Consider the following 12628-nt stretch of genomic DNA (forward strand, 5'->3'; position numbering starts at 1 on the left):
GAGAATTGAAAGAGACTGAGGTTCTCATGAACGAAATTGAGGTTCATCTCAATCTAAAGACCAGAAACCTGTGATGGTCCAATCGGACTGGGTAGATGGAAAAGCATCGTCAGGTTTAGAGAGTGTGCAGATCTGGGCCAGGGGAGCAGCAGCGAAAGGTCTATGGCAAAAGGTGATGGAGAATGCCGACAAAGAATGTTGATGGAGACGGCGACGAAGAACACCACTGGCTAGGGTTTCTGTGGGCAGTGGGGAGAAGAGAAACAGGTTCGACGGTTTTGATTAAAAACAACCCGCTATTATATGTTGACCCGATGAAATTGTTTTTATTCGAATTAGACAGATCGGTTAGTCAGACGGATCGGGCCCAAGGCCCTTTATGAACAGCCCTACTGTGTATTTCCTAACCAAAATTCTGAACCATTGAATTGACTCCATGATTTACATCATTCTGATGTAACAACGGTTCTTGTGGTAGAGCATTTACTAGAGAAATTAATGATAGCGTTATCATATTCCCAGCTGAAACATGTCAAGCAATAATTCCCTCCATGTCAACCTCCCACTGGATCACAAGGGTAAATTTATATACGATAACAGAGAGGATGACAAAAGCCCCCAGTACTCAAATGTTGCCTTAGGTTTCATTGCTTGGGGTGATGCGTACATCTATGGGACCATGAAACCATGCATGCATTCACGTTAGTATATATTTATAATAATATTAAAAAATATATTATTATAAATATCGATCTCTATTTAATATTTGAATTATTCTTCTTATATGTAACAACCCGCTAGAAATTCAATTGTGGAATTTCTTTTGATCTTAAGAACCTCGTGAAAATTCCGTAAGTTTACATGAATCGACTAATCACATAGGTTTTAGCCTGTCAACATAGTTAGTGTTATCACTCACTATGGTGTCAAAAATGCGATTTTAATTATTTGAGATAGTTAGAAGTGTCAGAATACATTATAGTCTACACCACTAGGCTTAATTGAATATTTAAGATTTTTCAGTACTAAGTTTATTACGTTTATTTTTGGAGTGAATAGTAATCTCGGTAAACGTACTAAACGCAGTGTTTTCAAAATCACAGTGTGAAATGTCCAAATTAGGTTAGCGAAATTTTATTTGGATACTTGGCAAGATTTTAACCACCTTACTCTTCCAAATCTACTCCACATTTAGAAAATATTTTAAGCTAATTTTGTGGATATTATTGGGTAAAAATATTTTGAGTTGATTTTTGTAGATATTATTAGGTAAGAGAGTCCTACACTCTACTCTCACTCCAGTAAGAGAGTCCTACACTTAACTCTCACTTCGGGTAAGAGAGTCCTACACTTAACTCTCACTCCAGCCTCATCTCTTCCATATCTTATCCACAAATATCTCCAGCCATCCCTCCCCACGAAATTATCTTCATTTATGCTTTCCATTGAAAGAATACCAAACATTCTCTCTCGGACAGCTTTTAGGAGTTCTTTTGCACACCCATTTCGAAGCTTTTGTAAGTGTTTTATCATAAAGTCTCCTTCATATAAGTTGTTCCTCTTTGAGTCTAGTTTCCGTAGATGTATTTTTCGTATCATTCCATGGTCATTTGGTCAGTCAAAAGTATTTTTAACCATGGAAAGGTCATTCTGGGCGTGAATCTGGAGAGTAAGTTATAGTTTGGAGTTTTTGACCAAGCTAATGGATAGATATTGGTCCGAAATTTTTATGGAGTATTGTTAACATGTATATATGACTATTGGTTGAGGATTTTTGCATGATTAAAGGTTTTGATGAAAGATTTTCTTAGATTTAGAAACTTAGAAACTGGAAGAGGAAAAACAGTTTCTGTTTTGAGAAAGTTTAACTCTTTGGTGGTCTAAACCTATTCTAATGACTTTAATAATTTTATTGGAGGATACTAAGTATATTATATACATGTTATATTATTATTTTGAAGATATTTGATGTTAGTTTCAAAGATATGAAATTTTATGCAAAGAGATATTCAAATAAGCCAAAGTGTGGATATTCTTGGCTAAATTTATGTTTTGGTTAATTTCTAACCATGTGATCTTGAATTAGAAGCTTATATATGTTTTAGGACATCTTTTTAAACCATGTGATGGTTTGGTTTGAAGATCATATAATTATAAGTCATGGATCAAGAGATTTATCAAAACTAGTTGAGGAAAAAGTTTATGTTTTTGGACTAAGTGTAAAACCAAAAACTCCAAATGTTATTTTGTGATTTTGGTGACTTTAGTTCGATGATTTAAAGCATGGTTGATATTAGGATGATATTATTAATATGTTAGAAGTAAGATTTGATTTTTTGAAATTCTTGGAGATGTTTTGATTTAAGGTCAAAACTTGTGATTCAAGTGCTTGGATCTTTTTACAAAAAAAAGTTTGGTGTTAATTATTAGCTTTTTCTAAATGGATGTTTTAAGTATGGTTTTGAACTTAGAATTGGAAGATGTTTGTTGCAAAATTTTGGTTTAAGCATGAGTTTTGAAATTGGAAGGAATTGCAACAAAAATCAAGGGAAATGGCCTATGGATGTTTCGGCCATAGTGTGTTTTCCATAGTTGTGTGTTGTTTTAAATTTTTCTGAGTTGATATTTAAGTTTAGAACAAAATTTACATGAGGAATGTAAATTTTGGAAACTTTTGAAGTTAGTATGCAAAATCCTTAAGTTATGGGTAAAACGGTCATTTTCCCACATATAGAGAGTAAAATGAAAATTTTACTCTTTAAGTTAGTATTTTCCATATTTCAAATTATTAGTGATTTAGTTCTAACTTTTAGAATCACTAATTACAGTTCCTCGTGATCGCACTTGAAGTTTTATAAGAAACGCGGAAATCGAGGTAAGTTAGCTTTTAACTTACTAGCAGACTACTGTGTATGTGTGCTAAGTAAAAGAACTACAGTGTATGTATGTATGTTATCATATGTGCCATGCCATGTCAAGTTATCATGTAATTGTCTATTATACAGAATTTATTCTGTCATCAATTTTTATCTGTTACATAATATATTCTGTTATGTATTACTGTACATTACAATTACGTCATGCTAAGCATGTCATCTATTACATGTAAGTCAAGTCATGTAATATTCACTGTTGCAAGTATGTCATGTTAAATATGTTGTCTATTATATGTTATGCCATGTTACGAAATGTTTCTATCTCAAGTTGGTCATGTATTCTAAGTTATGTTCAAGTCACGTTATGTTACGTTAGGACTTCAGTCCTTTCGTATTCCAGTCACATTTCATCTTAAGTACATTATGATGTGTAGAATACATGGGGCCACAACAACTGTGGAGTATGTATTTAACTACAATTGTGATGCGTAAAATACATGGGGCCACAACAACTGTGGAGTATGTATTTTTCATGTTAAGTCAAGTTTGTGTAGAATACATGGGGCCACAACAACTGTGAAGTATGTATTTTTAATGTTAAGTCAAGTTTGTATAGAATACATGGGGCCACAATAACTGTGGAGTATGTATTTACACGTAGAATACATGGGGCCACAACAACTGTGGAGTATGTATTTTTCATGTTAATTCAAGTTTCAGAGCAAGTTTATGCTAAGTCAAGTTCAGTTCATGATTCAATTTAAGCTATGTCAATTATGCTATGTTGTACGCTAAGTTATGCTTTAATTACTTATGAATTTGATTATGCATTTATGCTTTTACTGTCATACATGCATCATTAGTCTGTATGGAAGTTTTTTGTTAACTTGCTGAGATTTGTAATCAAATCTCACTGTGATAGTCCCAACTACTATTCCCCCCGAATGGTAGATCTTGTTACAGGACCTGAAGAAGGATCAGGAGCTGACCAACTAGACACAGTCGACTGAACGACGGTGCGTCGTTAATGTTAATATAGTAGTTAAATTACTACTTGTACGATGGAGTTGCATCTCCAGTACTATTGAATCATAACTATTTTGGAATAGTGCTGTGATCTTAGTTATTCAATGGATCTTTATGTATGAAGTATGTTTCAAGTATTGAGATATTTTCAGTTTGGTGCATAGTATTGCTAAAAAAAAAAATTATCCGCTGCGAATATTGCATAATGTTAGATGCATGTTAGGATTATTGCATCTTATATGTCATGAACGGGGGCAGGTAACCTTGTGTTGCATGTCTCGACGCTTCAAATGTCCGTCCGATCCCAAACGGAAATTTGGAGGCGTCACATTATAAGCCTTTTAATCCATTTTACACCACATACTGGCAGCCGGACGCACTCACTAAAAAAATCGGCTCTTCAAAACTCGCCCCAAAGGAATGGCCTTTCGCCTTGAACACTCCACTTCTCCCCTTTTCGTGCAGGGTCTTCTGAGTTTCTCCTCTCTTCAGTAGTGGCCTCCGTGTACAGTGGCAATTGATGAAAACACATTAGCAACAAATTTATAGAGAGATAGTGATGGCAGACTGTTTCTTCACAAACGAACAGCTAAACTTCGTACAAGAGATAGCAAAGAACGAAGTAGACTCTGAAAGAGCCAGCAACTCACTTTCGAAACTCCTACATCTTCCCTATAGATCACTCTCTGAGAGACTAAAAACTTCAGTGCTAGACCTCAAAGAAGCAATACCCAAAACACTACTTAGAGGTTAATTTACTAAAACTGATCGTTTGGAATTTGTGGATTTCCACGGTATTTTGGGATGTTAGGGATGTCCGCCAAGTGAAACCTTCCTATTTTTCAGTTAAATATTCATTTTAGGTTTTGGATTTATGGGCAGTTTTAGAGACTCTAGAAAGTCTCTTATGGAGTTAAAAAAATGATGAAAACACATTAGCAACAAATTTATAGAGAGATAGTGATCGTAGACCCTTTTTTCACAAACGAACAGCCGAACTTCGTACAAGAGACAGCAAAGAGCGAAGTAGCCTCTGAAAGAGCCAGCAACTCACTTTCGAAACTCCTACATCTTCCCTACAGATCACTCTCCGAGAGACTAAAAACTTCAGCGCTAGACCTCAAAGAAGTAATACCGAAAACACTATTTGGAGGTTAATTCATTAAAACTGATCGTTTGGAATTTGTGGATTTTAGGGATGTCAGCCAAGTGAAACATTCCCATTTTTTTAGTTAAATATTCATTTTAGGTTTTGGGTTTATGGGTAGTTTTGGAGACTTTGGAAAGTCTCTTATGGAGTTAAAAAAATGATGAAAACACATTAGCAACAAATTTATAGAGAGATAGTGATGGCAGACCGTTTCTTCACAAACAAACAGCCGAACTTCGTACAAGAGATAGCAAAGAACGAAGTAGCCTCTGAAAGAGCCAGCAACTCACTTTCGAAACTCCTACATCTTCCCTACAGATCACTCTTTGAGAGACTAAAAACTTCAGCACTAGACCTCAAAGAAGCAATACCCAAAACACTACTTGGAGGTTAATTCACTAAAACTGATCATTTGGAATTTGTGGATTTCCATGATATTTTGGAATTTTAGGGATGTTTGCCAAGTGAAACCTTCCCATTTTTCAGTTAAGTATTCATTTTAGGTTTTGGGTTTATGGGCAGTTTTGGAGACTCTGGAAAGTCTCTTATGGAGTTAGATATTCTGGGTACTCTTAGCCTTTTAAAATGAACAGTTTAGTATTTTTTTTTGGCAAACCACAATTGTTTGAATTGATTGGGATTTTCGGGCTAGGCACAACTATCAACCTTGCTTTGTTTTTAGTTTACCCTGAATTTGGTTCGAAATGAGCAATTTTGATCAACAAAGGTTGTTGCTTGATACCATGTGATTCAAAGTGATATTGCTTGAAGTAGCTGGAATTGAAGGGTAAGAGTAACTCCAAGAGATGGTCTGATGGCTTCTTCTCCAAAACGATGGCCTCTTCTCCAAAAGTGGGGGGTGCTGGGCAAAGAAGCAATGAACGCGGGACTGGATGGCCTCTTCACTCGAGCATTTCATGTAAGTAAAAAAAAAAAAAAAAAAAGAAAAGACAAAATCCACATGCATTAGGTGTGGGGTGGTGAACAAACTAATCTATAGCAAAACTCTTAGTATTTATTGAACTTAGATTTGTAAAGGCTTTTCTTTTTCTTTTCGGAATCCTTAAGAAATGTTTATTGTTATCAAGATAAAATTTCTCTTGCTGTTTTTATATTTATAGTACTTAGGCTAACTTTTTTAATTTAGGATAAAAATATTTTTATATCCCACATCCGATTATTTATTTATTCATTCATTTTTATATCACTTAAATAATAATATTCTTATTCTTCCTTTGCCACAAATAAACTTTTGTTATCTGTGGATAACACAGAGTGCTTCATCTTAATTAGCAAGCCCTAAAACATTCAAAACCCTTCATCTTGTCCATTGACACTCCACGGAAACTTCAAATTCTGTCACGATCTAAATCAAAACAAGCTCAAGTTTTAAGCCTTGTCGCAAGAGAAATGGAGAAATTGAGGGAAGAGAAAATTAATGGAGCGAAAGTGAAAGAAGCTTGTGATAATTTATTATTGTTTTTAAAATAAAAATTGTTCACATAACTATTATAAAAAGAGTTATTCTACTCAGTAGCCTTACACCACACACATGTTGAGAGAAAAAAAATATACACACAGATTTAAGCATTATTTAAGTTTTTTAAATGGGGGAAGTTAGATATTGTCATTAACTTTACCTATTTAACATAAATTCCTAAAGTTAAAAGTCACGTTGAAGTTAGTAAGTTCAGGCCTATAAATTTATATAATGTACTTTACAAACTTGTATCAAAAGTGTTAGTAAACATGTTAAAAAAGTTCTTGCCTTCTATCATATCAAGCTGCTAGAGTGCATTCAATATCCTAGGAAAACTAATCACAAATAACATTATAGTTGCATATAAAACTCTGCACACAATGAAGAGCAGACAAAACAGCTAAAAAGGCAGCATGACATTCAAGCTTGACATGTTAAAGACATATAACAGAATAGAGTGGAAACTCTTGGAGTCAATGATGAAGAAGCTCGATTTTCGAGATAGATGTATATCATTGATCATGGAATGTGCTACTTCTGTATCATATTATGTGTTGGTGAATGGATAACCAAGAGAGATCATCAAACCATCAAGGGGATTAAGGCAAGACCCCATCTCTCTTTACCTTTTTATTTTGTGTGCTGAGCTGAGTTCACTAATTGAAGCATCCGAAAAATGTGGAGAAACCAAAGGAGTTGTTGTTACAAGGAATGGCACAAGAATCAACCACTTATTATTTGCTTATGATTGTGTTATTTTTGGGAGAGCATTGCTTTTAGAATAGGTGAAGATCCAAAATCTGTTAAACAAATATGAATTGCATCGGGGTGGGGTCAGTTTTTGAATAAACAAAAAAACACAATATTATTTATTTCTAACACTGAAGTTGCTACTAGAACGCAATATGAAAGATACTTGGGTTTGCCATATTTTGTGGAAAAATCTAAGTATGATACAATTAGGCACTTAAAGGAAAGGGTGTGGACAAGGATCAATAGTTGGAAGAATATCTTCCTCTCCCAAGCAGGGAGGAAAATTCTAATCAAAACTATAATCCAAGCCTTGCCTACATTTTCTATGAGTGCTTTTAGCTGCCTTAAAAACTTTGTTAATAAGTAATTACCATGATGCCTACATTCTGGTGTGGCTTTAAAAATAATGGATCTAAAATTCAGTGGAGAAGTTGGAATAAAATGGAAGAATCAAAGAAAAATGGAGGGTTAGGCTTTAGAGATATTGAAAGTATCAACAAAGCTTTACTAGTAAAATGGTATTGGATACTAATCCAAAATCATTCAGCTCTGGTTGCAGTGATAATGAAGGAGAAGTATTATAAGAATGGGGTTTTAATAGAAGCTAAGTTGGCCATGGCCATAAAATCCTTGATATGGAGAAGCATGTTTTCATCACTTGATCTGATCAAGACAAGACTGGTATGGAGGGTAGGAAATGGTAGCAAAATTAAGATATGAGATGATAAATTGCCAATACAATCTTTCAGTAGAGTCTAATCACCCATTAAAGTATTAAATAGTGAAGCAAAAGTATGTAAATTAATTGAGGAATGGGTGGAAGGATAGCCTGGTGAATGAAATTTTCAAAATGAAGAGGCTGAAGTTATAATGAATATACCACTGAGCATAACTGGTGCTAAGGATAAAATAATAAGGGGCCTCAGTACTAAAGGAATTTTTACATTAAAAAATACTTATTACATTGAGCAAAATAGAGTGAGAATGTTGAAAGGGGAATCTTCAAGCTACTATGAAGCACAATTAGAGTGGCAGTTTATATGAAATTTAAGGGAGCTTGAGTCTGTTAAGCATTTTATATGGAAGGCTGCTCATAATATTCTCCTATATAGAAGTAACCTATTTAAGAAGAGGATTATTGACACAAACTTATGCCCAATATGTGAAAGAGAAGAAGAGACTATAGTCCATGCACTTTGGAGCTGCCTTACTGCAACATACGTATGGAATGACGCTAATAGTCTAGTTCAAAAGTTGTCATGTCTAGAGGTATATTTTATGGATATGTGGGAGCAAGTTATTGAGAAGTTGAAAGTAGAAGAAGTAGAACTAGTGGCCTAGGTTAGGAAGAGGATATGGTTAAGGAGAAACTCATTGCTTTATGAGAGTAAATTTGAGACCTGAGATAGTTATATGAGTCTGCTAAACAAAGCTTACTAGACTTCCATTCAGGTCAAAATCAAAGGCAAGATGATCATCAACAGAATGCTATAATGAGACAACAGGTTAGATGGAAGCTGAAACCATGTGGATGGTATGCAAAAGCCAATTGGGATGCAACTGTAGATAGCAAAAGATAAAAGGTAGGAATTGGAGTTATAATCAGAAATTTATATGGCGATATTTTGGTATCTTTATGTTCAACTATTAATCACTGCATGAGGCCAACAAATGCAGAAGCATTTATCCTAAGAAGAGCTATGATTCTATGCATGGAGTTGGGGCTTTCCTATGTGATCCTAGAAGGATATGCCCATATTATTGTTAAAGCAGCTAGAAGTTATGAAGGCATTTGCACGAATTATGGTGTACTGATAGAAGATGCAAGAAGGATGCTTAATTCTTTCTTTCAACATGGAGGCTCAACTTTACATATAGAGAGGCAAACTCTAAGGCTTATAAACATACTAAACTATGTTGGAAGAGAGAGTATGGATTGAGGAATATTCTAGTCAAATACTTAGCTCAGTGTTGAGTGAGGAAGTTTGTAATGAATATTTTATTGATTCTTTGGAATAAAACTAGAAGCTATGCTTTGATTTAAAAAAAGAAAAGAAAAGATGAAAGGACAAAAATGATAAATTACATGTTGATTAGGTGGAGGTATTTGGTGTAAGACTTTCATATAAGATTTATGATATATATATGATATGATATATATTAGTTCATCTATTAGTTCCAGGTCAGGTTTGCCTCCTGATATTATTAACGAAGAAGATTATGGAATTTCAGATAATGATTTAGATTATATCGATCAATGGCATTTGCCAAAGATTAAAATTGATTCTCTTTATCACCGCAACTGGTTTCAAACCAAATTGAAAAGTATGTTCTAGGTGAAAACCATAGAACAAACATTTCCTGTTTCCAAAACACATGAACAATGTGTTTTATTTCAAAAGAAAATGATTAAATATTTTCAAGAAAAAAGTTTTAAATTTATGCATATTGCTTCAGTTCAAGTTGCTATCCGACCTTTAATTAGGAAGGGTATTAATGCTTCTGTTCTTTTATGTTTATGTGATGGCAGATTTAAAAAGTTTGATAACAATATCCTAGGAGTAGTTCAAACTTCTCTGATAGATGGACTTGTTCATTTCAATTGCTATCCTGATTTAACTGCTGATTTATTTGATAAAAATATGTTGTCTGTTTTAACTTTAAACATCCAAACCTCTGGTTTTGATATGGTTGAAGGTAGCAGACCAATGGCTTTAGTTTACCGAATTTATTACAGAGTCTTAAACACTAGCCTTGAGCCAAAGGCTAAGATTAAGTCTCCCAAAAATGAGACTATTCTAATGTATGGTTCAACTTCGAACACCAACATCAGAAAACCTAAGATGCTCTTCTGAAAAGACGTAAATCTACCAGAAGAATGGATCCTCAAACAAGAACTTCCTCCAACAGAAGTTCCTTCCCAAGATCCAGACCTTAGTTATATCCACCAGTATCTTGATGGTACTATAAAGATTTCCTTTGACCGACCTTTGATCAAAGAAAGAAGAAATTCTTTTGCTGGTTCTAAGTCATCTTTTAGCTTAGACCAAGATCTAAGAGATAACAATCTCAAACGATATTTGGTGGATCAAGAAAATCCTTCTCATCCGATTTCAATTAGGGAACTTGCCACGATGGAAAATCCTCTGTTTCAGACTTAAAGTTGAAAGGAATTTCAACTAAGTCCCAGGTTACCCTCGTTTACTATTCAACCAAAGATGATCTTAAATTCAAAGGTAAATCCATAAAGGAAGAAGTACAAGGAGAAGAAGAATCTCTATCTCCAACAACTTCTGATATGGTTGCTCCTGTCCATCTCCAATTAATGGTATTGGACAAAGCACTTGATATTGACATGATTTCTTTGTTTAATGAATTTAATTTTGCTGAAAATCATGACAAGTAAAAAACTTATCATGCAACTTTTTCAATTCCTGAGAAACAGAAGATTCGAAAGAAATGGAAACAAATTATGTATGCTCTCAATAAGCATATATTGTTTTTCGATTTCCTTAAGAATCATTATGCTTCAAAGAATGATGATTCAAAAAATAGTTTAAATGTTTTAAAAACTACTTTTACTAAAGAAGAAGGCAGAAAAGTTGTGAAAACTAGCCACACTCCTTTAGAAACTATCCTTGTTTCAGTTAAATGGAAAGAAGTGAAAGCATCACTTTTTAAAATCTCAGATCCAGGTCCGAATGAAAATGTTTTGATTGAAACAAAAAAGATTATCAAACAAAATAATTTTGTCAACCAGACTCTCCATACAATAGGTCAACAACTTGACTGTATAGAGGATAAAGTTGAAAAACTTGCTTCAACTAGTTTAAAATTGGTTGAAAACCTTTGATTATTTTATCAAAGAACAGGCCAAAAATCTAGTTTGGACTAGCCATTACTTTGAGTAAAATTGATCAAATGCTTGTTGAGGTTAAGCAAGAACGATTCTCTGCTTGTCCATTGGACAAAGGCAGCCTAGGGGTTGATTTTAATGATTCATTTTCTGTGTATACTTGGAATGATGATGATGATGATTTGTCTAATAATTCCTTAGTTCAAAAAATAGATTTAATTCAAAAGAATTTTCAGGACCTTCAACTTGAAAGACCTGAACTTGCCAGGATCTATTCGAAAGACCCAACTCCCATAGGTCTTACAAAGAACTGGTATTTCAGACTCACTCCTCCTGATTTATAGTACGAAGAAAGAGGTTTCCAATCTCAATTCTCCGTATCTGCTAACCAAATGTATGAATGGAATATTGATGGATTTTTTGAGTAAGAAATCCTCAATACTCTAATTGTATGTCTATGGTTACTAATGCTTACATTAACAACAATCTCAGCCAGACTGAGATTGTTAATGTCCTTACTATTGGATTCTCGGGTATGTTTCGTGCTTAGTGGGATAAACATCTCACTGAAGAAGCAAGAAAAACTATTCGTAAAGCCATCCAAAAAGATGGTGAAGGTTTACCCATTTTTGATGAAACCAAAGGAGAAGGAGTTCCTGATGGTGTCATTATCCTGATTTATACCATAGTTAAATATTTTGTTGGAACCCCATCCAACATCACCAATAGAATTTCTGATTATTTGAATAATTTGAGATGCACTAAAATGTCTGATGTTCGTTGGTACAAAGATGTTTTTATGTCTTGAGTTATGCTTAGAAATGATTTTAAAAAACCTTACTGGAAAGAGAAATTCACTAAGAGCGTTCTTGAGCCCAAATGGCATCATGTTTCACTCATAGTGACCTAAAGGAGTAGTGAAAGCAGTCTTGTACCTATCTGACTTCCTAATTTGGATCTATATTTATATGTAAGTTGATGCGGGTTTTCAAAGCATTCTTTAACACTTTTTATACATAGTATTAATGAACTTTTAGGAAAACCAATGCCAAAATATAGAGGAGAGACTAAATAACTGAGACTAGCTACTATATAAGTCTTTTCTATTTTATTTAACAAAACCAAAATATTAGGATACAAACCCAATAGATGGCTATTGATCTGTACATTTGTGAAGTTGATAGCATCAGATATGAACTATATATCCATGAATCGATGCAGTGATAAATTGCCAAATCTGGCACACGAGATTATAGAAGAAGGTTTTGCATGTCTTTTTCCTAAAACTTCTGATTTTATACTTAAGGATATACTGACTTGTCCTCTCATCCTTGTCTATATCATGTAAAAATTGTGCACTAGATACAATTTGAACTTTGGGAACGTTTCATGTACGTTCTGGGACCTGAGGAACTCATGTCAAATTTGTTTCCAAATAAGTCGGCCACTAACAATTTTATTTTCATATAAAAATAATTTTCCTTAAT

Source organism: Carya illinoinensis, chromosome 11, assembly GCF_018687715.1.
Source record: "Carya illinoinensis cultivar Pawnee chromosome 11, C.illinoinensisPawnee_v1, whole genome shotgun sequence".
Classification (NCBI taxonomy): domain Eukaryota; kingdom Viridiplantae; phylum Streptophyta; class Magnoliopsida; order Fagales; family Juglandaceae; genus Carya; species Carya illinoinensis.